This window comes from Calonectris borealis, chromosome 21 (assembly GCF_964195595.1).
Source record: "Calonectris borealis chromosome 21, bCalBor7.hap1.2, whole genome shotgun sequence".
Taxonomy (NCBI): Eukaryota; Metazoa; Chordata; class Aves; order Procellariiformes; family Procellariidae; genus Calonectris; species Calonectris borealis.
Window position 1 is genome coordinate 45,540 of NC_134332.1, and position 22,604 is coordinate 68,143.

A 22,604-nucleotide genomic window follows, 5' to 3' on the forward strand; every position below is an offset into this window, starting at 1 on the left:
TAAAGGAATGGCATGCAAAAGCAGTCCCTGTGGTCATGAAAAGCCCTTGCGTGGGAACAGACAGGCAAAGCTAGGCAAGGTTCTCTGCACCTCCACCAGTCACTCATGTGTGACTTGTAAACATTTAGACTTGTTTAATGAAAGAAACAGACTCCTCCTTCCTGGCATCGAAGACTCCTTGGAAGGTTCTTTCCTCAATCATACCTCATTCATCCATCCTAAGAAAACAAAGGCACAGTGTTTCCCTTTAAAAAAAAGCTGGAACAGGAGCTATGCTAGACTAGGAGAGTATATTCCAGGTGCCATTTGCATTTCCATGGAGGCAAACTATCCACACACACCACCACCCAAAAATATTTGACACCACTAAAAAAAAAAAAAAAGAAAGAAAAAGGGCAAACAGCATTTGGAAATCACCCAGAAATTCCATCACAAAGTGTTCTCAGTGGAGACTCATCTTTTCAGGCATGGTATTAACTCAGCTTTACCCACAAGCCCTACATTCAGTGGTTCTTTATATTCCAATGAACAACATGCACTATGCACAATATTTCAGACAACAAGAACCTTGGGACATCAGAGAGTGTCCCATGCCTTTTGTGGCAACAAAAGTAAAATGTAAGGGATGAAGACCAGAAGGCCAACCAGGAATTTTCAGTTTGGGAGTTTTAAGATATCAGAATAACCTACACTGCCATAAAACCCAACACAAAAATTTCATCATCTGTGGTGACTGCTCTGTAAGCAAAGCAAAAAACAAAATGTGGCCCTTTCAAAGATCCACAAAGGCAAAATAGTTGGACTACATTTCAGTTGACACTGCTGAACAGACACTTGCAGAAAACAACTAGCAAGTTCATATATAGTTAAGACTTCAAGAAATAAAGCGAATATATTCTCCTTCCTCATGTCTACGCTACACTGCAAGTGTCCATTAGCAGCTTTTCACACTCTGCTAACAAGAAATCTTGACTTGGTAAAGCATGATGTCCTTTGCTTGAACTACGCTTTTCAACTGCAATCTTTGAGTGGCTTCTCCTGGCATGAAAATAAGATTTGCCCAGTTAAACAAACAAAAAAATATCTTTCCCTGCAATGGATGCACACTTCTGTTGCCTTCTTTATACAAAAGGGTTTATGAGAGTTGGTGTCCCATTTATAGTGCATGAGACTATGCCACGTTGACTGTTTCTGAAGATTCTGATTGTTCAATCTACTTAAAGATTTAAAAAAAGAAAGAGGTTACAAAAATGAAAAAAAATCTTCTTCCAATGCATGACTCAGCATATTAACACATCAGAACAGCACATAATGATAATGGAATATCATTGTATAACAACTGTTAGGGAAATAATTTAGAAGTAATTTGTAACTAAGTTTTTTTTTTTTTCTTTTTAAGTCTCTTAAAATAATGGAATATTTCTCTTGTTCAATTTCCTTGGTGTCTAAAACATGTTTAGAAGAGTTAAAAGTTTCTTCCAGTATACATCACCTAACTTAAAAGAAAAGAAAACGCTGAAATAAAACAGGACACAGATTTTCAACCTGCATTAGCTTGCATGAGAATCTGGAACTATGATCTACAAGGCTGATGTTTCCAAATCTGGATGCATATTCAACTCAGAGGAAAAGTGAAAGAGATGTACATCTACCTGGTGGAATCTCAGAGACTGTGACAGACAGAAACCACACAGAAAGATCCCTCCCTTCTATTCCTAATTAGCTCATATTACCTCCAAAATGAGAGGTAATAGCTCTACATTGATTTTCTGTGCAGTTTCGAGCAACTGCTATCTCTCACTCCCCTTCTCCCTTTCCCATAAAAGTCTTGCAACTTTAGCAATGGGCCACCACTTGAACATACTCTTGGAACTGGAACAGCAACTTCAGAGCAACCAAGAATTATTTGGTACTTAATTTCCAACAAATTTCCTCAAGGCATGGGCCACTACCTGTCTAGCCTCATGTGAAAGTCTCAGCAGCACCCTTCCGTTTCTAGACTCCACTGAAACATTTCAAAGACCACACAGTTCCTGCCCAGACCCCTTTTTTATCTGTTTTCTCACCCTGGCTGGTGATTCCTGACACCCTTTCTTTCATTTTCTTTCCCATTCCCAGGTTTGCACTCTTACAAAATATATATTCTGTTCCTACACAGGAAGTCCAGAGCAGGTGTTTCTCTTTGTGGCAGGAGGAAGGCCAGGGATATGAATTTTCCTTTGTGAGTACTCCCCAAGGATCAGCAGACCTCTGACAGTACAATTGCTTTTTACTAGCCACTCCATGATGCCAGCAGGATTACGTAGTACCACGAGAATCACCTACATCCTATTGATCTATTACGCTTTTGTAATTCTCATCAACTGCCCCACTGCACCTTCATTGTGTTAAACACCTAGCCAACACAGCCTCACATCTCTGCTGTTGATACAGTGCCTTATTTCAATTGCAGAGTAAGCTTGTAACTACACTGGAGCTTGGTCCTTCAAGTTAGGAGTAGGCAGTGAGACAGATTATTCTACATCCTCAGAGTGCAAAATGCATTAAAGTTCTGACTTTTTCCTAGGTAGTATACACAGTAAATTTAAAAAGCACGCTTACAGCTTCAGGAAATAATACATTATGATTCTGTCATTTTAGATTAGAAGTAAACAAACCTTGTAACTGTGCAAGCTCCTCTCAGCAATATTACCCTGTCCTGTCCAGCTGGGACAGAGTTAACTTTCTTCCCAGTAGCTTGGGGGTGTGCTGTGTTTTGGGTTTAGTGTGAAAGGAGCGTTGTTTTGGGTTTAGTGTGATGGCCTGTTGATGCTTTGGCTGTTGCTGGGTGATGCTTGCACCGGGAGAGGGGAGCACAGCCAGGGTGGTGGACCCAGCTGGCCAATGGGGTATTCTATACCATGTGACATCATGCTCAGTATAAAAACCAGGTGTGTGGGGGGGGTCGGCCCCCGTTGGTGACCCGCGGTCGGCGGTCGGTGAGCAGTTGCGTTGTGCATTGCCCGCTTTGGGTATTCTGTTATTGTTGTTGTTGTTCTCATTGTTATTATTACTGTTCAACTTAGTTTTATTTCAATTATTAAACTATTTTTATCTCAACCCGGGAGTTTTCCTACTTGTGCCCTCCCGATTCTCTCCCCCATCCCACCGGAGGGGGGGTGATCGAGCAGCTGCGTGGAGTTTATCTTTGCTGGCTGGGGTTAAACCACGACAGTCCTTTTTGGCGTCCAATGTGGGGCAGCGAAGGGTTGAGATAACGACAGATTATTTAGAGCATATTAAGGAATTTATATCTGGTAACATATTAATTTGTTCTGCACCATGCTCTTGTTTTTACTGTACCTGTTAAAGATTGGACTTGGGCTTTGTAGTCTGCTGTGCTCTGCAGTGATTAATGATGTTTTGCCTGGGAGATTTGTTACTAAAATGCTGGCATTGGGGGTTATTTGGTATTTGGGATTTGTAATGAAGCCACTACTGTATTTCGGGTACAAATTCGTGCAGACCATTAGCAATTATACCTTTTCCTCCAAGAGATTTTTTATGGAGGAAATAGAGAATGGCACCCTCGCTACCTTTCTCTATGATGTCATCTCCTTTGTTAAAATAACTTGCCAGTACCTTGAGCATCCCTGGGTAGTTAAGATACATCTATTGGTACTCCTTGGGAATATTGTTGTGGTTTTATCCAAGGTTAGTAAGCAATTCAAGAATGTCATCCAGAGATCTGCCCCAAGACTGGATAGTTATGAATGGCAGGGCGAGTGGGATAGCATGGGCAAATGCCTGGGACGATGAGCACCCCCCAGTGTTCTGGAACTTTACCCCTGAACAAGTGCAGAACCCTGAAAAATTAGTAGAATATTTGGAAAAATTATGCTGTCACCCTGGCCATTCTAGGGAGACGCAAATCACTGCAATGTACTGGGGCCTGGCCCACGCCTACCGAGCCCTGCTTAACACCACTCAGAACCCCCAAGGGGAAGGAAACGTCTCTGCAGCCGATGACAAAGCACAGGCCCTGCGGCTACCCCACCGCCCCACGGCAAGCACAGCGGCTACCGCACCCCCCACGGCAGTCACGGCAGTTACTCTGCCCCCTGAGACAGAGAACCAACCCATGCCGGTATCAGTCGCCCCTATACAAAAAAGAAAACGCACAAGAAAATCAGCTCGTTTAGTAAGGGATGAAGATGAACCAGGGCCATCAGGAGAACAGGAGGAGGAGGAGGCAGAACCTGTAAATGAGATGGTAACGACCTGATCACTATCCCTGGGTGAGCTGCGAGATATGCGAAAAGACTTCAGCCGTCGTCCAGGCGAGCACATTGTCACCTGGCTGCTCCGATGCTGGGATAACGGGGCCAGTAGCCTGGAATTAGAGGGGAGGGAAGCCAAGCAGCTGGGATCCCTTTCTAGGGAAGGGGGCATTGACAAAGCGATTGGACAAGGGGCACAAGTCCTCAACCTCTGGAGGCGACTCTTGTCAGGTGTGAAGGAGGTAGTTTATAGTGACCTGGATGATGACCAAAAACCCAAAGATCCAGACGAAGTCCAGTACACACGACCCATGTGGCGGAAATTAGTACGGAGTGCACCAGCGTCATATGCCAGTTCGTTTGCAGTACTGTGCTGGAAAGAGGAAGAAGCACCAAGGGTAGATGACATGGTTAGCAATCTCCGGGAGTACGAAGAAACTATCTCCTCCTCCCTTGTCTCAGCTGTGGAGACACTGTCCCGGGAGGTCCAGCAACTCAAAGACGATAGGTTCTATTCTCCACCTGTATGGACCAGTATCTCAGCCATTAGGAGTCAGCGTTCTTCTGCTCAGGAGAGAGGATATAGAAAGTACACACCACGGGGCACCCTGTGGTTTTACCTGTGTGACCACGGAGAGGAAATGAGGCAGTGGGATGGAAAACCTACCTTGACCCTAGAGGCACAGGTACGTGAGTTGCAAGGAAAAACAATCACACAAGGGGGTTCTCCCAGGAAAAATGCTGCTCCAGTTTTCAGGAAAAACCTGTCTCACGATGGTCCAGTTTCCAGTGAACAGTACCCCCGACAGAGTAGAAGGGCTGATCTTACTTTGGATTGTAACAAAGGAATTCTTAACTCGCGTTTGCAAGAAGTGAGAAACGGATACTATGACCAGGACTAGAGGGGCCCTGCCTCCAGCCAGGTGGAGGAAAGGGACAACCGGGTTTACTGGACTGTGTGGATTCGATGGCCTGGCACATCAGAGCCACAGGAGTATAAGGCTCTCGTAGACACTGGTGCACAGTGCACCCTGATGCCATCAAGCTATAAAGGGGCAGAACCCATTTGTATTTCTGGAGTGACAGGGGGATCCCAAGAGTTAACTGTGTTGGAGGCCGAAGAAAGCCTAACCGGGAATGAGTGGCAGAGGCACCCCATTGTGACTGGCCCAGAGGCTCCGTGCATCTGTGGCATAGACTACCTCAGGAGAGGGTATTTCAAGGACCCAAAAGGGTACCGGTGGGCTTTTGGCACAGCTGCCCTGGAGATGGAGGAAATTAAACAGCTGTCTACCTTGCCCGGTCTCTCGGAGGACCCTTCTGTTGTGGGGTTGTTGAAGGTCCAAGAACAACAGGTACCAATTGCTACCACAACAGTGCACCGACGACAATATCGCACCAACCGAGATTCCCTGATCCCCATCCATGCGCTGATTCGCCGACTGGAGAGCCAAGGAGTGATCAGCAAGACTCGCTCACCCTTTAACAGTCCCATACGGCCAGTGCAAAAGTCCAATGGAGAGTGGAGACTAACAGTAGATTACCGTGGCCTGAACGAAGTCACGCCGCCACTGAGTGCTGCCGTGCCGGACATGCTAGAACTTCAATACGAACTGGAATCAAAGGTAGCCAAGTGGTACGCCACAATTGACATCGCTAATGCCTTCTTCTCAATCCTTTTGGCAGCAGAGTGCAGGTCACAGTTTGCTTTCACTTGGAGAGGTGTCCAGTACACCTGGAACCGACTGCCCCAGTGGTGGAAACACAGCCCTACTATTTGCCATAGACTAATCCACACCGCACTGGAACAGGGCGAGGCTCCAGAACACCTGCAATACATTGATGACATCATCGTGTAGGCCAACACAGCAGAGGAAGTTTTTGAGAAAGGGGAGAGAATAATTCAAATCCTTCTGAAGGCCGGCTTTGCCATAAAACAAAGTAAAGGTCAAAGGACCTGCACAGGAGATCCAGGTTTTAGGAATAAAATGGCAAGATGGATACCGTCAGATCCCAACGAATGTGATCAACAAAATAACAGCCATGTCCCCACATGCCACCCTATAGTCAGATCGTAAGCCCTCTCTATCATGTGACCAGGAAGAAGAACGACTTCAAATGGGGCCCTGAGCAACGACAAGCCTTTGAACAAATTAAACAGGAGATAGTTCAGGCAGTAGCCCTTGGGCCAGTCCGGGCAGGACAAGATGTAAAGAATGTGCTCTACACCGCAGCCAGGGAGAATGGCCCTACCTGGAGCCTCTGGCAGAAGGCACCAGGGGAGACTCGAGGTCGACACTTAGGGTTCTGGAGCCGGGGATACAGAGGATCCGAGGCCCGTTACACTCCAACTGAGAAGGAGGTATTGGCAGCATATGAAGGGGTTCAAGCTGCTTCGGAAGTGGTCGGTACTGAAGCACAGCTCCTCCTGGCACCCCGACTGCCGGTGCTGGGCTGGATGTTCAAAGGGAGCGTCCCCTCCACACATCATGCAACCGATGCTACGTGGAGAAGTGGGTCGCGCTGATCACACGAATAGGAAACCCCAGTCGCCCAGGAATCTTGGAGGTGATCACGAACTGGCCAGAAGGCAAAGCTTTTGGAATATTCCCAGAGGAGGAGGTGACACATGCTGAAGAGGCCCCACCATATAACAAACTACCAGAAAACAAGAAGCAATGTACCGTCTTCACTGATGGGTCCTGTCGCCTTATGGGAAAGCATCAGAGATGGAAAGCTGCAGTATGGAGTCCTATACGCCAAGTTGCAGAAACTGCTGAAGGAGAAGGTGAATCGAGTCAGTTTGCAGAGGTGAAAGCCATCCAGCTGGCCTTGGACATTGCCGAACGAGAAAAATGGCCAGTACTTTATCTCTGTACTGACTCATGGATGGTAGCGAATGCCCTGTGGGGGTGGTTGCAGCAGTGGAAGCAGAACAACTGGCAGCACAGAGGTAAACCCATCTGGGCTGCCGTGTTGTAGCAAGATATTGCTGCCCGGGTAGAGAACCTGACTGTAAAATTCTTCAGCATCTACCTGACGTCACGTAGATGCTCACATACCCAAGAGCCAGGCCACTGAAGAACACCAAAACAACCAGCAGGTGGATCAGGCTGCCAAGATCAAAGTAGCTCAGGTAGATCTGGACTGGCAACATAAGGGTGAATTATTTATAGCTCGGTGGGCCCATGACACTTCAGGCCACCAAGGAAGAGATGCAACATCTAGATGGGCTCATGATCGAGGGGTGGACTTGACCATGGACACTATTGCACAAGTTATCCACGAATGTGAAACATGCGCTGCAATCAAGCAAGCCAAGCGAGTAAAGCCTCTTTGGTATGGAGGACGATGGTTAAAGTATAAATATGGGGAAGCTTGGCAGATTGATTATATCACACTCCCACAAACCCGCCACGGCAACCGCTATGTGCTCACCATGGTGGAAGTAACCACAGGATGGCTGGGAACATACCCTGTGCCCCATGCCACCGCCCGGAACACCATCCTGGGCCTTGAAAAGCAAGTCCTATGACGACATGGCACCTCAGAAAGAATTGAGTCAGACAACGGGACTCATTTCTGAAACAACGTCATTGACAACTGGACCAAAGAGCACGGCATTGAGTGGGTCTATCACGTCCCCTACCATGCACCAGCCTCCGGAAAAATTGAACGATACAACAGGCTGTTAAAGACAACACTGAGGGCAATGGGCGGTGGGACATTCAAGCATTGGGACACACATTTAGCAAAGGCCACCTGGTTAGTCAACACTAGGGGATCTGTCACTCAAGCTGGCCCTGCCCAATCCAAACCCTTACGTACTGTGGAGGGGGATAAAGTCCCTGTCATGCATATGAGAAATATGCTGGGGAAGACGGTCTGGGTTACTCCTGCCTCTGGCAAGGGAAAACCCATCCATGGGATTGCTTTTGCTCAGGGACCTGGGTGCACTTGGTGGGTGATGCGAAAGGATGGGGAAGTCCAGTGTGTACCTCAAGGGGATTTAATTTTGGGTGAAAATAGCCAATGAACTGAATTGTATGATGTTAGTTATTACATAGTACTGTATGTCATCACTTCTATGGTTACCATATGCCATATTAACAGTATTACAGTAAGAATCACCCAGATTAATGTAGGATGAACTCCGATGAAACTGAGCAAGGTGCAACAATGATAGAACCGGACGAGCGCCCAGAACTGGCCTCCGCATGCAAGAACCCAACACCACACACCATCTCTCCTGCCCTGAAAGACTGTTATGTCAGATGGAGTCCGAAGTCATGGACTAAATGAACCCAACGGACATTTTAGAGGGATGGCCCATGGACTAAGGGAATGATATCTCTGTGTGCGTATATATCAAAGGGCAGGAAAAGTAGTGGTGACGAGTTGGAATGTATGGGAAAATGTGAGACCTGGGCATGATGTAGATGGTATAGAATATGGGTGGATATTGTCCTGGTTCCGGCTAGGACAGAGTTAACTTTCTTCCCAGTAGCTTGGGGGTGTGCTGTGTTTTGGGTTTAGTGTGAAAGGGGTGTTGCTGGCCCATTGATGCTTTGGCTGTTGCTGGGTGATGCTTGCACCGGGAGGGGGGAGCACAGCCGGGTTGGTGGACCCAGCTGGCCAATGGGGTATTCTATACCATGTGACATCATGCTCAGTATAAAAACCAGGTGTGTGGGGGGGGTCGCCCCCGTTCGTGACACGCAGTCGGCAGTCGGTGAGCAGTTGCGTTGTGCATTGCCCGCTTTGTGTATTCTGTTATTGTTGTTGTTCTCATTGTTATTATTACTGTTCAACTTAGTTTTATTTCAATTATTAAACTGTTTTTATCTCAACCCGGGAGTTTTCCTACTTGTGCCCTCCCAATTCTCTCCCCCATCCCACCGGAGGGGGGGTGATCGAGCAGCTGCGTGGGGTTTATTTTTGCTGGCTGGGGTTAAACCACGACATACCCTTAAAGGATTCTTCCAGATAAAAGAAAATAAAGCACATGGAGAGAGCAGACAATCCTTACTCACATCAGCTCCACTATCAAGAAGAAGATTGACAACATCATTGTGGGAATGAACCTATAGAGGGGAAACATCCATACTTGCACATGTATGTACACACTTCTAGCTTTCGACATGGAAAGAATTAACAACATTTTTAAAGTAGTGATGCTCTACACCGTTTAGCTAGTTTAAATTTGTATTTCCCACAAAATAGAAACACAATACTGAATGATGTCTTACAGGGTTCAGAACATGCATTTTTCAGCTAATTTTTGGATTTCACAGGAATTCAGTGAGGATTCATGTACAGAGAGAGACTAAAAGTGACTGAGATGGCTAGAGGAGAAATACAGTGTTCCAAATTATTCTCTAGATTTTGCTAGCCATTTACAATGAATGCCAAGTATTGAGGTAGCTGAAAAGGGCATGAAGAAAAAGGCGAGAGGGGCAGGATTTCATACCCCTCCTACAGAAATCGAAGTTGTGCATGCATGGTTTCTAGCCACCATCACTTTTCAGCAAAAACAAAACAACTCTCTCTGAATCTGATTTCAAGTAGGAGAAAAAATAATAAGGGCACAGTCACATCCAAGAACATAGATCTAGTCCACTGCATAATCATAATCTAAAATCAAACCTGATGTTTGAAATAATCTCTAATATTTACTGAAGGACTTCTTTTAGGTTATTTATTTACCGTGGGGTTTGGCATGATACCAGTCACTACAGGCACTACTCATGCCACACTACTTTTCTGTTTTTCCTGTTTACTGAACATTCCTTTCATACTATGTAATGAAACAAGAGAAAAATTTAATCCAGCCTACTATACCAGAAATTTTCTCATCATGTGGTGAAGAGTCATGCTTAGAGTCTTACAGCAGCAGCAGCAAGTGATGTGTATCCATGTTTGTCAGCTATGTCTGGATGAGCAAGTCCATTCTTCAGAATCGCATAGACCCCATCACAGTCTCTTCTTGCTGCCCTCTGAATTAGCTGCTCTGAGACAAGTTCCCCGGGGCCTGGAGGCCCATAAGTACTGTGGGCTCCACTGAGAATGATGTTGACATCTGAGGTGAACTCCACTTGGCAATTAAAGAAAAAACACATCAAGAATAAAATATATTGGGGAGCAAGATGGGAAAATAAGGCCAACTATCATTTTAAAAACTATTTCAGATAGTATATGCTTGCTTACATTAATGGCAGAAAGGCAAACCAGTCTACAGGGTGCTGGCAGCAGCGTATAGATTTTAGCTACAAATGAGTTAAAAAATATCCAGCCATCAAATACCTATTAAAATAAGAAAAAAAAAATCTAACTACCACGTATTTCTATGAATCAATTTATCATGCACACTCATGACATCTGTTTATGATATAATTTCCATCACCTGCTTTAACTATGACTATAAAATATGCATATGTAGCTTGTGTTCCTATTAAAAAAGTAAATAAGGAAATACTTTGCGGGCCCAAAGAACATCTCCATGTACAAGTACCAAGCTACATAAAAACTGACATGCAGTTGACAGTTCTACTAGCTGTAGGATTGCTGCAGCATGTTCTGTATAGCCTTGAAGGAGAACAAGAGTCAAGACAACCACAAAAAAGTATTGTTGGCCAGATTTTCAGTGTTTTTGAAAATCTCGCACTATGCTTCTCCATATTTCTCCCTCTACGCAAGACACTACACTCTCAGAACAGGGAAGGTCAGAACATGTCTCTATAGCCCTTGCTTCCTAATTCCTTTGAAAACTGGACTTCCAGAAACTCTGACATGCTAATGATTAATGACACTATTTTTATAGATGTAACCAGGATAAAACTGTTGTTTAACTTAAAGGAATAAAATTTGTGAATTGAGAAATGAGTATGTTGTTTGTTTCTTTTTTTAAAAAAATTCTCATTGGCAACTTGTAATCTCAAGGCCATAAAAACCAATCTGGAATGCAGCTTTTATTCTGCAACATAAATTTGAAAATAATGAACACCCACGGATAATAATTTCTAAAAATCCATACATAATAAACAAATCATTAACAGTTACCTGTGCTTATAAACATACGTCTACATTGTAACCAGTAGAGAGGTTACATTTGCAATAGGCCAAGGGTCTTCCTCAGGCAGCTTGGGGGTGTTCTGAAAACACCGAGCATCACTCTCTTCCAGGAAGGAGTGAGTAAAGATGATCTGTGTTCCCCTTACCATCAAAAGGGAGATGTTTATAGCTACAGAGAAACGGGTCTTCCTTTACTGAAATAGACTTCTTTTGAGAATTGTCATCAACGTATCTGTAGTGTGCTGGATAATCTAAGAAAGAAAAATAACCTGGTACTTCAGCACATAGTTTAATTAGATGATCCCTGAGACACAAGCCAATGTCCTGACAGCCATCTGGATAGCTCTCAATCCCTGGTCCAAATCGTTCATCAGATTTGCACACTCCCTTAAGAAACAAGTAAACTCATTAGTATCAGTCAGAGATCAAACAACGTACAATTAAAGTCTGGTTTCTATTTGAACTAATCTGGCTGGTTCTGGCCTCACTGGTCCAGAAGCAATAACTGACAGAGCAATAGCTGCTGAAGCCAATCTGAACAGAAAAGCCTCCACACTCACTTTTGTCCATTTAATAGCAAACATAAATCTTTCAGCACAAGTGTGGAACGCCCTAAATTTAACTACAGTGGGATGTAATGTTTAGATGAAACTTTCTGATGTTTTAGGGTCTGAGCAAGCTTTTCTTTTAATTTTATTCTATGACCAATTTTAGATACATTAGCCATGCTGTTACCTTTCAGGCCAGGACACATCTTGAGTGTTATCACACGGCACGTACAGGACAACCAGGTGATCAGGCTCAGCCAGCATGGGTTCAGGAAAGGCGGGTCCTTCTTGACCAACCTGATCTCCTTCTATGACCAGGTGACCCACCTAGTGGATGAGGGAAAGGCTGTGGATGGGGTCTACCTGGACTGTAGTAAAGCCTTTGACACTGACTCCCACAGCATTCTCCTAGAGAAGCTGACGGCTCATGGCTTAGAAAGGTGTACTCTTTGCTGGGTAAAAAACTGGCTGGATGGCCAAGCGCAGAGAGTTGTGGTGACTGGAGTTAAATCCAGTTGGCGGCCGGTCACAAGCGGTGTTCCCCAGGGCTCAGTTTTGGGGCCGGTCCTGTTCAATATCTTTATCAATGACCTGGATGAGGGAATCGAGTGCTCCCTCAGTAAGTTTGCAGACAACACCAAGCTGGGCGGGAGTGTTGATCTGCTCGAGGGTAGGAAGGCTCTGCAGAGGGACCTGGACAGGCTGGATCGATGGGCTGAGGCCAATTGTATGAGGTTCAACAAGGCCAAGTGCCGGGTGCTGCACTTCGGCCACAACAACCCCAGGCAACGCTACAGGCTTGGGGAAGAGTGGCTGGAAAGCTCCCTGGAGGAAAAGGACCTGCGGGTGCTGGTTGACAGCTGGCTGAACATGAGCCAACAGTGTGCACAGGTGGCCAAGAAGGCCAGCGGCATCCTGGCCTGTATCAGAACTGGTGTGGCCAGCAGGAGCAGGGAGGTGATTGTGCCCCTGCACTGGGCACTGGTGAGGCCACGCCTGGAATACTGTGTTCAGTTTTGGGCCCCTCACTACAAGAAGGACATTGAGGTGCTGGAGGGTGTCCAGAGAAGGGCAACAAAGCTGGTGAAGGGCCTGGAGCACAAGTCTTATGAGGAGCGGCTGAGGGAACTGGGACTGTTTAGTCTGGAGAAGAGGAGGCTCAGGGGAGACCTTATCGTGCTCTACAGCTACCTGAAAGGAGGTTGTAGCGAGGTGGGTGTTGGTCTCTTCTCCCAAGTAACTAGCGATCGAATGAGAGGAAATGGCCTCAAGTTGCACCAGGGGAGGTTTAGATTGGACTTTAGGAAAAATTTCTTTACTGAAGGAGTGATCAAGCATTGGAACAGGCTGCCCAGGGAAGTGGTTGAGTCACCATCCCTGGAATCATTTAAAAGATGTGTAGATGTGGTGCTTAGGGGCATGATTTTGTGGTGGACTTGGTAGTGTTAGGTTAACGGTTGGACTCAATGATCTTCAGGGTCTTTTCCAACCTAAATAATTCCATGACTCTATGATCACCTCCTTCAATATTTCCCCATGTAAAAGTCAAGTACAGCAGAAGCTAAGCTGTTGAAAAGAGTGCCCTAACTCACTGGAGACCAAAGCATGACAATTTTGCTCTAAAGAACCAAAACTCTAAGGGAGCTTCTGGAAAAGAACCCAGACTCAAATTTTCTTGTACTTATCCTGACTTTGAAAGGCAAGGTAATCGCAGTATTAGCACAGCATTTTTCCAGTTACCTGAAATTTTCTGCCATCCTTCCATTCCAGGGTCCCATAGCCTTCTACATGGCCGAGACAAAGAATTTGTGAATTTAGAACCATCAGGCCAGGCAAATCCCCTTCCCATGGCAGTGGTCCATGTAGAACTTTCCCACATATCTCTGTAATCCGCAAAAGAGGACACAACCACAAGAATGATACAACTGACAGGAGAGAAATAAGTGAAATTGCCTCCTTACTGCAACAGAGCCAGACTAACAAGGTGCAGGAAACTGACACACAAGAGGATGAATCTGTTACACAGTCAAGAAAGACTGGGCACAGTCTCAACTCCATTTTAGTCATGGGCTTCAAAACTCAGCCAGGATTTTACCAATTTCTCTAGAAGTTCTTCCATCATGTAGCAATCAGTAGTTCACAGTACTGCAGCAGATGTATTTCAGCGTTCATATCCTTGGATACATTGCCAAATGATGCAGGCTAAACCAACATCTATTCAGTCGTTCAACAGCTTTCATAAAGACCTGTATGCCAATACACATTTAGTGTTCTGCATTCAAAACAAAAGTGAAATCAGCAGAACAATAAAGTCCTCAATTGTCAGATGCAGGTGAAGTGACTGGATTATTAAACCTTAACACACCACTTGCTTAAAAGATAAATATGACTGCTACTCCAAAACTGGCACTTTCACCCTTCAGTAGAAAGCACTGATGAAATTTCATGTCATAGGTAAACATAGTGCTGGATTGTATGAAAGTGGCAGATGCTGTGTCAAAATATTGTCCATAACCCTCTCAATCTTCAGTGAAGAAAACCTTAGCTACCAACCTGCTCATCTGACTGTTCTTGACTGAAATTTGATCAATTGTCATTGAATTCAGTCACAAACACTTTAAAGTGTTCACTATTTTGAAGCAAAACCAGACATTTGGAAGATATTTTAAATAAATTAATCAAAATTTGATAATTCAAAAAAATCCCACTTAAATTAAAATCTCAATTCTTTACTACTTCTGGTGCATTAAAAAAAAAAAAAAAATTTGCAGTCTTGCCACAATCCTGGTATTTTGTGAAATAAAAGGAGTGACTACCTTTAGCTTAAAAAAAAACCCAGAACATTATGGTGGTAATAGCAACAGCACCCACAGCAACCAATCTCTTTTCTCTGAGATTGAGGACAGACTAAGTCATCCAAGTGGGAGAGCAGAGAGTATTATCTGAAAACTTGTGTCCCAGTTTGCATTTAGTAGTGGATGTGTTACCAACCCGGACACAGAGTGACAGAAACACTCAGGAGAGCAGTAAGGGATGATTCACCTGGTGAATGTGCTCTCAGACATTACATGGATGCTAGGAAAACACGTGCCTTACTCAGAACTAAACTGAAACTAACTAGTTTGGCACCAATACAGGGTGAGCAGGGAGAGGCAGGCCTAGGGAAACCTGCATTTCAGAGACCCCTCTCCTTACAACGAGGCGATGCCATGAAAGCATTGCCTCCAGAGCACCCCTTCACCTGTCCCACGGACGGACGGGGCTCTCCAGCAAAGCACACAAAACCAGCCAGCAGGACAGGTGGGCATGGTGCCCCACCACTGGCCTTCCTGCACCCACCTCAGTGGAAGGCCCTGCTGGGTGCACGGGACGATCGTACTTGGGTGGGAGAGAGGAGGCACCTCCGACGGCTGCTCTCCCCATTGGGCACAGGCCCTCAGCCCAGCACCCTGTCAGCGGCGTATCTCACTGGCCCCCCACCCGCGGGGCAGGTCCTGCCCAGGGCAGGGGCCGCAGCTGGCCGCCCTCGTCGCCTCTCTGCCCTCAGCCACTGGCTGACTGGAAACTCACCTGGCGCCGACCGCCATGGCAGCCCCACCGGCACCCTCCTGGCTCCGGCCGGCGGGATGAGAGGCTCCGTGTCACTGGGCAGCACGTTGCCCCAGTGCGCCTGCTAGGAGCGGGGGCAGGGAGGGAGGCCCCCGTGGCTCCAGGGCGGGGGAGAGGGCCTCCCCGCGCCATCCTGCGCTGCACAGCCCCAGCCAGTCTCAGCTGAACTCGTGGCGGGGCCAGAGGCCTGAGGAGCGTCCGCCCCGCCGCCCTCAGGGCGCTTCAGCCTGCTCATGGCTGTGGCAGGCAGAGGCCCCACAGACAGGACCCCCACGCTAGCAGGGGGCCCAGGAGGGAGAGCGGGTCAACTCTTGAGCCTTGCCCTGCTCACCTCCTTCCTGCCACCCCCTTCCAGCCCCTGCCCCTGCCCCAGCCCCAGCCCCTGTCCCTGCTCCTTAGCCGGCACCTGCCCCTCTCCTCCTCTGCCCTCAGACACCCGCAGCACTCCTGGCCAGCCTGCTCAACCTTGTCCACGCTGGCATTGTACCAAACCCATACAATTTTTCCAATTGATTGATGAACTGCAAGCCTCCGGGGCTAACTAGGGCAGGACAGATCGTTATTTTAGCACAAACAGCTGTGATGGAAATACGCAAAATTGATGTCAGCCCGAGTCACTAGGCGGCCAGAGCAGCAGCCTCCTCTGAGCTGGGACTCGGCCCTGGTCCACCATGAGGTTACCGTGGGTTGTCTTTGTCTTTGTAAAAAAAAATTGTATTTAACCAAAACCCTCCAAAGTGCCAGATATTCCAGCATTATTAGAGAAGCCAGCTAATCAGTTTAAACTTCCCTTTTCTATAAAAGAACAGTCAATCTGAAGTTAAGTGAGTTCATGGTAAAACAAATGGGAGTTTTTCCTTAATCTCCACCGAGCACTAAACCCATGAAATGAGTTTAAACAGAAGTCACTTAGCTTTAAAAACTTTAGTTCTGTTTTTGTGATTCCTTTTTTTTATTGTTTGTGAAAAACTCACAATCCCTCATTTAATTTCCACAATTCCTCCTGTCAGAATTAGATTTTAATATGAAAGCCATAGACTGCACATGTAGTGCCAGGGCGTGGAAGCCAAACAGTAACTGTCTGCTTCAGATATTTACAAGTGGAAATGCACTCACTTATCATCTGCTAACTTCTGCTGAGCATATTATCTGGTATGAATTTTAGATCACACAGCTCTCAAACATACCTTCAAGAAATATGGAGTAGTTTCTATTGTAAGTTGTAATGGGAGGTTATAGCTTATTAGAATGAAATTAGGAACAATCTATTGTTGACAGAAAAATGCAGGACTGGAAGAGACCCACTGGAATTTCATCATGATTTTTTTTCCTTTTTTTACTACATTGTTCATGTTGCATTGTAAAAGCAATGAGACCTTTTGCACCATTATTCCTTTTTAAAAAGCAATAATCTTACTGTCTAGCCAGAATTATAAATGGCTTTCATATCCATTTTCTCTTGTGTTAACACCTCTTCCCCTTTGAGTTCCTCTTGCCTGATGAAAATACTATACACAGTTCTGGGTGAGGTCCTCTTTTAGTGTCAAGACTAGAAATGACAATGTTAGTCAAAATCAGTCCTACACTTGATCCTCAAGGGAGTTCACTAATCACCTGTGGTCAGCTATACAGAACCCCTTTGAACACTGATATTTGTTACCTTGATTTATTCAGTTCCTCACCCCCTTGCCATATCCATCACTTACAGCATTTGTAAAAATGTCCACTGGAAGTAATATTTTTTTTCCATTGCCCTGCACCAATGAACTTTTTACTGAATTCCAGAAAGATTAGAGATACTGCATCTCCCTTTCCAAGGAAGCAATTTACCCTGTAAGAAAAGAGATACTGGCTTGGCACAAGTTACCATGATAAATCAAAGTCATATTTATCACATTTTCAAAATACTCCGCATACACACAGAGATCAGGACCCTTATAAAATGCAGCCAGGGTCTGTTCTTTTGAAATCAGGCCAGATGGAGCAGTGACTGCTAAATGTGAAGTACAGAAGGATCCCAAGAGGAAAAACAAGAATCCCTTTGCCTGTCGAGGGTCCCACTGTGGATATTGCAACAGCCAGCTGACAGAGTCATGCTTTTTCTAGCAGCCAGGGTGACAAGCAAGCACAACCAGTAGAAGTAACCTGATAGTCTGGTCACAACTGCATTAGCCTGAGAGGTGGGGGAGGTGAGATTGAACCTTGTCCTTCTAAGGTAAGCTTTAAAGTTTAACCCTGGCACTTCTAGGATCAACACGCTGTACGAATTTTACAATTTTATATTTCTGTAATAACTTTTTTTTTAAAAATTCTGTGACAAAATATATAAAAATAGTTGACACTTTCACTACCAAATACGTGGGAGATTTCAAAGTAATGAGTCAAGCCAAATGAATAGTTTGCATTTTGATTAATACCAGCCTTTTAGAAAACCTCCTATGCCCTCAAAAAAATCAGTTGTTCTAGGCAAGGTGCAACATGCTCGTATTTCTCTTTTATTTCATTCTAATCATCAGTGCTTACTGTAACAGTAGTTTTCCAGTGAACAACAGCCTGAATTAGGTGGTTGGTTTACTTTAAATTTATTTGTAACAAGCTGTTACCGGCATGGGGGCCAAACTAATCCGGTCTGGTTTACACTTGATCCATGGACTCTGAAACAGCTTTCAGTTCGTAAAAGTTTCTTTCACTCTTTCAGGCAGCAGGACCCTCCCCAATCCTTGACAACTGATACTGGGTGGATGCAACAAATATAGCACAGCACAGAAGTCTAAGAAAAAGGATATCAAAGTTTAAAATGCTACTTTTGATTAATTGGAGTTAAAGTATCACCTTGTGCTCCTTTTCTGTTCTTAATGCTCCTCAGGGCAAGCAACCTGTGTTGACACTGCACCCTCTGCTTCCAGTGCTCCAGCTTTGTAAGGTCACTATCTCTTTGCTAATCAGCAGTTCTAGGTCTACATTCATTAAAGAACTCCTTCCTCAAGAGATAGATAATTTCCGTGTTAATATCTCCAGCCAACAACCATTGCCTAGCCTTCTACAAGTCAGAAGTTACGTGGGAACGCAGCAAGGGTGCCAGGACCCTGCAGAGCTGCCCAGGATGGGCACAGGGAAGCAGGCAGCAGCAGTTCACAGCAGTGTGCCACTCAGGTTTACCAGAATGTCTCTAGTTTGACTCTCCTGTTTCTGTCTAGGCCTTCTTGAATTCATGCCATTCTTTCCCAGACAGTCTCTTTCATCTGTAGAGCTCCCTGCCACTGAAGGACCAGCTAATGCATAGACTCTTGGGTATGTATGAAGTACAGCAGCTCTGAGTGCACAGCAAAGACATGGTTTTCAGAGACTAAATCAATATCTTTGCTTTTATTTCTGGCTATGGAAAGAAGATCTCAGGTACAGAACATGAGCAAGCCTGAAGAGGAGGATTACCCTCTCCTTATTTGCAGTGCACCAGCAGACTCCTGGAACACCAAGTGTTTGAGATCTTTGAGTCCTGGTTTTAGGACAGGCTGGGACATCCTGTGATGCCCTATGCAGTTCTGCAGGCCTCCTTTACTTCCTGCTGTCTGAACAGTCAGGTTTTGTTTGCAGGGCAAAGTGGCTATCCAGGCCATGGGAAAGGGAGAACAAATAAACTCTGCCTCTGTCACCTTCCCTGTACATCACCAGTCAGAGAGGAGAGCTGCTTGCACAAATGAAGCAGCTCCAATGCCACAGACCCAGAGGAGGCTCTGGTGGAAATGCAGTTGGTTTTCAGCCAAAGATCCCCTGGGAAATACAGAGACCTTGGGAAGATGGGCAGAGGGCCTTGGAGAGGACTTTTACCTCAGACTTGCTGAACCCACTTGCCAGTCCCATCAGAAAAACTGCAACTTCAAGGAAATTTCCCCTTGTCTCCACTGTTTTGTTAATAAAGTGGTACCTGGCTGGCAAGATCTTACACACTTCCCTCCCCATATCATCTGTACAAAGTGTCCCATCTAGACAGTCTAGATGTCTAGATAGCTTCTGTCTGCCAGGCCATATATCACGCCCTCTCCTCCCTCTATATGCATTTGAGCAGGCAGATGGAAGCAAAAGAAGTTTTATAGCTTCCCATCTTCCTTATCTGTCCTTACCACCGGCAACTCTCAGTGTGGGGCTGTTTCTAGCAGAAGACATTTCTCCATGTTCCCTTCTAAAGGAGAAGGAACAAAAGCAAGATGGTGTTTGATGCGACGCTTGCTGTGTTCCCCAGTTTGGAGTCAGTTCATTAGTATTTGAATAGATACTCTAAATGAAATTAAATAACCTTCCTGGCAGCCTTGGAAGAACAGATTCAGTAGCAAGGTGTGATTTAAGAGCAGGCAATGACCCTGTGCTGGCAGCTGAAAAGAAGCATTTAAAAGCAGCTGAAGGGAATATAGTAGCTTTGATAAAATTTGCAGCATGCTAGGCTGCATACTTGGGACAGGTTCGCCCAGGCTGTACATATGGAACAGGTTTGCCCAGAAAGATCAGAGATTGCATTCTAGAAATAGGTGATGCTAAGGCCAGTTCAACAGGAAGGACTACACAAGCAATGACTGATCGTCTCCGTTTGAAATGGATCATATACTGAGGTCTTTTTCTTACTGAAAGTAGCTAATTATGAAAATGCACTGACTTTTACTAGCGGTGACTGAAACTACGATGCAATATCAGTTTGGATGAATATTTAAAATGGCACTGGTACAGTCCTAGTTCTGCAGATGCCTGTTATACCAGCAGATGATTTAATCTTTTTTCCTTTCCCTCCTACAGCATTATCCCATGCAAAGTGAATGTTATGATCACGTCTTTGTGCTGTTCAAGATTTGCTATTTCAATCTCTTAAAGGAAACAAAGCTAACACCAACTTGCCCTCTGTATGACTGCTTGGCCCCTTGTCAGTTTTTCTGTTTCCCTATCCTTCAAGAACTAAAGCTGGTTTGTGAAAATAGGAGACCCAAAGAACCGCCGCCTGCAGGGAAACCATAAAACTGTACCCTTATGTGTTCTGAACGCTACTGAGTCTATCAGTACATGCTCTAAACAACAAATTAGCTTATCAAGAGCTCTAAGCCAAATAAATGGTAACCAGGAAAACAGGTAGAGGGCTTGGGAAGGTTGCTGTATCAACTATAGAGGGGTTTGGGTATGAGGAGAATTAGCAACATTGCAAGGAGGATTTGGAGACAGGGGAGTGCTGGTGGGAAATTGTAGGGGCTGTGAGGAGAAGATTTTGTTAGTTGGGGAGAGTATTCTGAGGAGGAATTGGAGTGATTCCAATAAAAATTACAAGCTGCTGCTTGGAAGTTTCCATTCAGGTACTGCAGAGAGGTTCTAGATGTTCCCTTCACATTTCATAACACTAAGAAACCCTACAAAGCCAAGACAAGCAAAGAGCATAGTTCCTGTAAAACTGTACTGTCTTGCAGACAAATGCTAACACTATAATTCATTCATCCTGACTCAAGTCTTGTACCATTCAATTTAAGGATGCTTCCTATGAGACAAGCTAAGCAAGGAGCTTAAATCCTGTAAAATACAGGGAGTTGGTATCTCAAAAAGCCAGTTTTGCTCAGATAAATGCAATTACTATTTTTATTGAATACTGCATCACTACTTCATGCTGAAGTTGAGCTAGGATAAAACAGATAGCCTTCCTTTGGACCCTTTAGAGTGCACATGGTTTGCGGGGCTAACTCTTGTAGCAGACAGTTGGTATTTTGGTTTCAGACCCTTTGCAATCTTTCAGAAAATACCCACACAAAAAGCTTTCTCCAGCAAAAGAAATAACTTTTTTTTCATGCTAATTTTAAAGGAGAAATCCTGGTGTTCCAAATGGAAAGCACACATCCTCTAGCTATAAAACAGTGTGTAGCCTGTTGCACAGGCTCACAAGCTGGACTTTTGAGCCTGGAGCAAATGAAAACTAAATCTTACTGATGCCCCCGAACTCTGACAAAAGGTGCTTCACTGGCATTCCTGTGCTTAGCTGCAGCTCCTAGAAAGCACAAATCTTCTCCAGTGAGAGGTCTTGTACCATGCTATTAAGGAGTGGTGCCATATACTTATTTAGACTATCTAGAGGGATTAATTTCTCAGGTTTTTCTAATTCTTGCTGCTATAGACCATCTCTTTTGGTCATTTCTGAGCACTGTAGTGGAACCAGAGAGCTGGAGAATGTCTGGTTAGGTTTCTGTTTCCACCACCAGTCAGCAGGGCTGTTACTGAACAGTTTGTTACTAAACAAACTACAAATGTAGAGGAAAAACAAAACCTTATTCCAAAACATATTGCATGCAGCAAACCTTGTCCTCAGTGTACTTCTCTCTTCAAAATCTAGAGAGGAGATATGTCTTGCAGTTACCCTGGGAGTGAATAATTTGGGAATTTACACCAATATAAACCAATAAAATTAAAGATAGTGAGCAGTTCTAGAAATAGTTTGATTTTCTATTTCCTGGCAAGTCATTCTTATTCCTGCAAGGGTCAGTATGCCTTTCCACAGAGCAACAGTGAGCCATGTTGTAATAAAAAGTAGTCTCTTCTTTTCTAGAAGATGAAGGAGACATTTGAACAATATGTGACATTTTCTACACTCTCTTGTATTTCATTTTGGAATTATAATAACTGTATTGCATAGAAAGCTTCAGCAATGAGCTCAGAACATTCTTGAAGTCGATGAGGCCTGGGTGGGAAGAACGGAAGGTCCTTTTAGAGGCTAGCCTGAGCATGCATTATGTTAAGGATATTATTTAAACATGTTTTTTCTTAAGAAATGTTCACAGCTATTGCTAATAAATACTCTGAGATGAGCTCTTCCCTGCTGAATGAAACCAAAATTGTATTGACTTTCTCCATGAATATCACAACAGACCATACACTAATGAAGGTATCTGCTGTCCTCACCTCTGATCCTTGAAAACAGCCAGGCGGTGTAGATGGCACCCTTCTGGGAAGCTTGAAACAGGAGTAGCTTGTTCCTGAGTGACAGCTCCTGGCTGTCTACACAGGCATGGATTTTATGAGACTGGAAATCCTATGTTCAGCAGGACTGCATCCTTAGGTTTCAAGAGGAGCAAGCTCTCAGTTCAAGGCCTGATCTGGC

The 22,604-nt window shown here is 44.9% G+C and overlaps 1 pseudogene; it reads right to left on the reverse strand.

Moving 5' to 3' along the window:
• Positions 1-1,010: 1,010 nt before the first annotated feature.
• Positions 1,011-15,465, reverse strand: LOC142091559 (ankyrin repeat and MYND domain-containing protein 1-like; annotated as a pseudogene).
• Between the last annotated feature and the right edge of the window lie 7,139 nt (positions 15,466-22,604).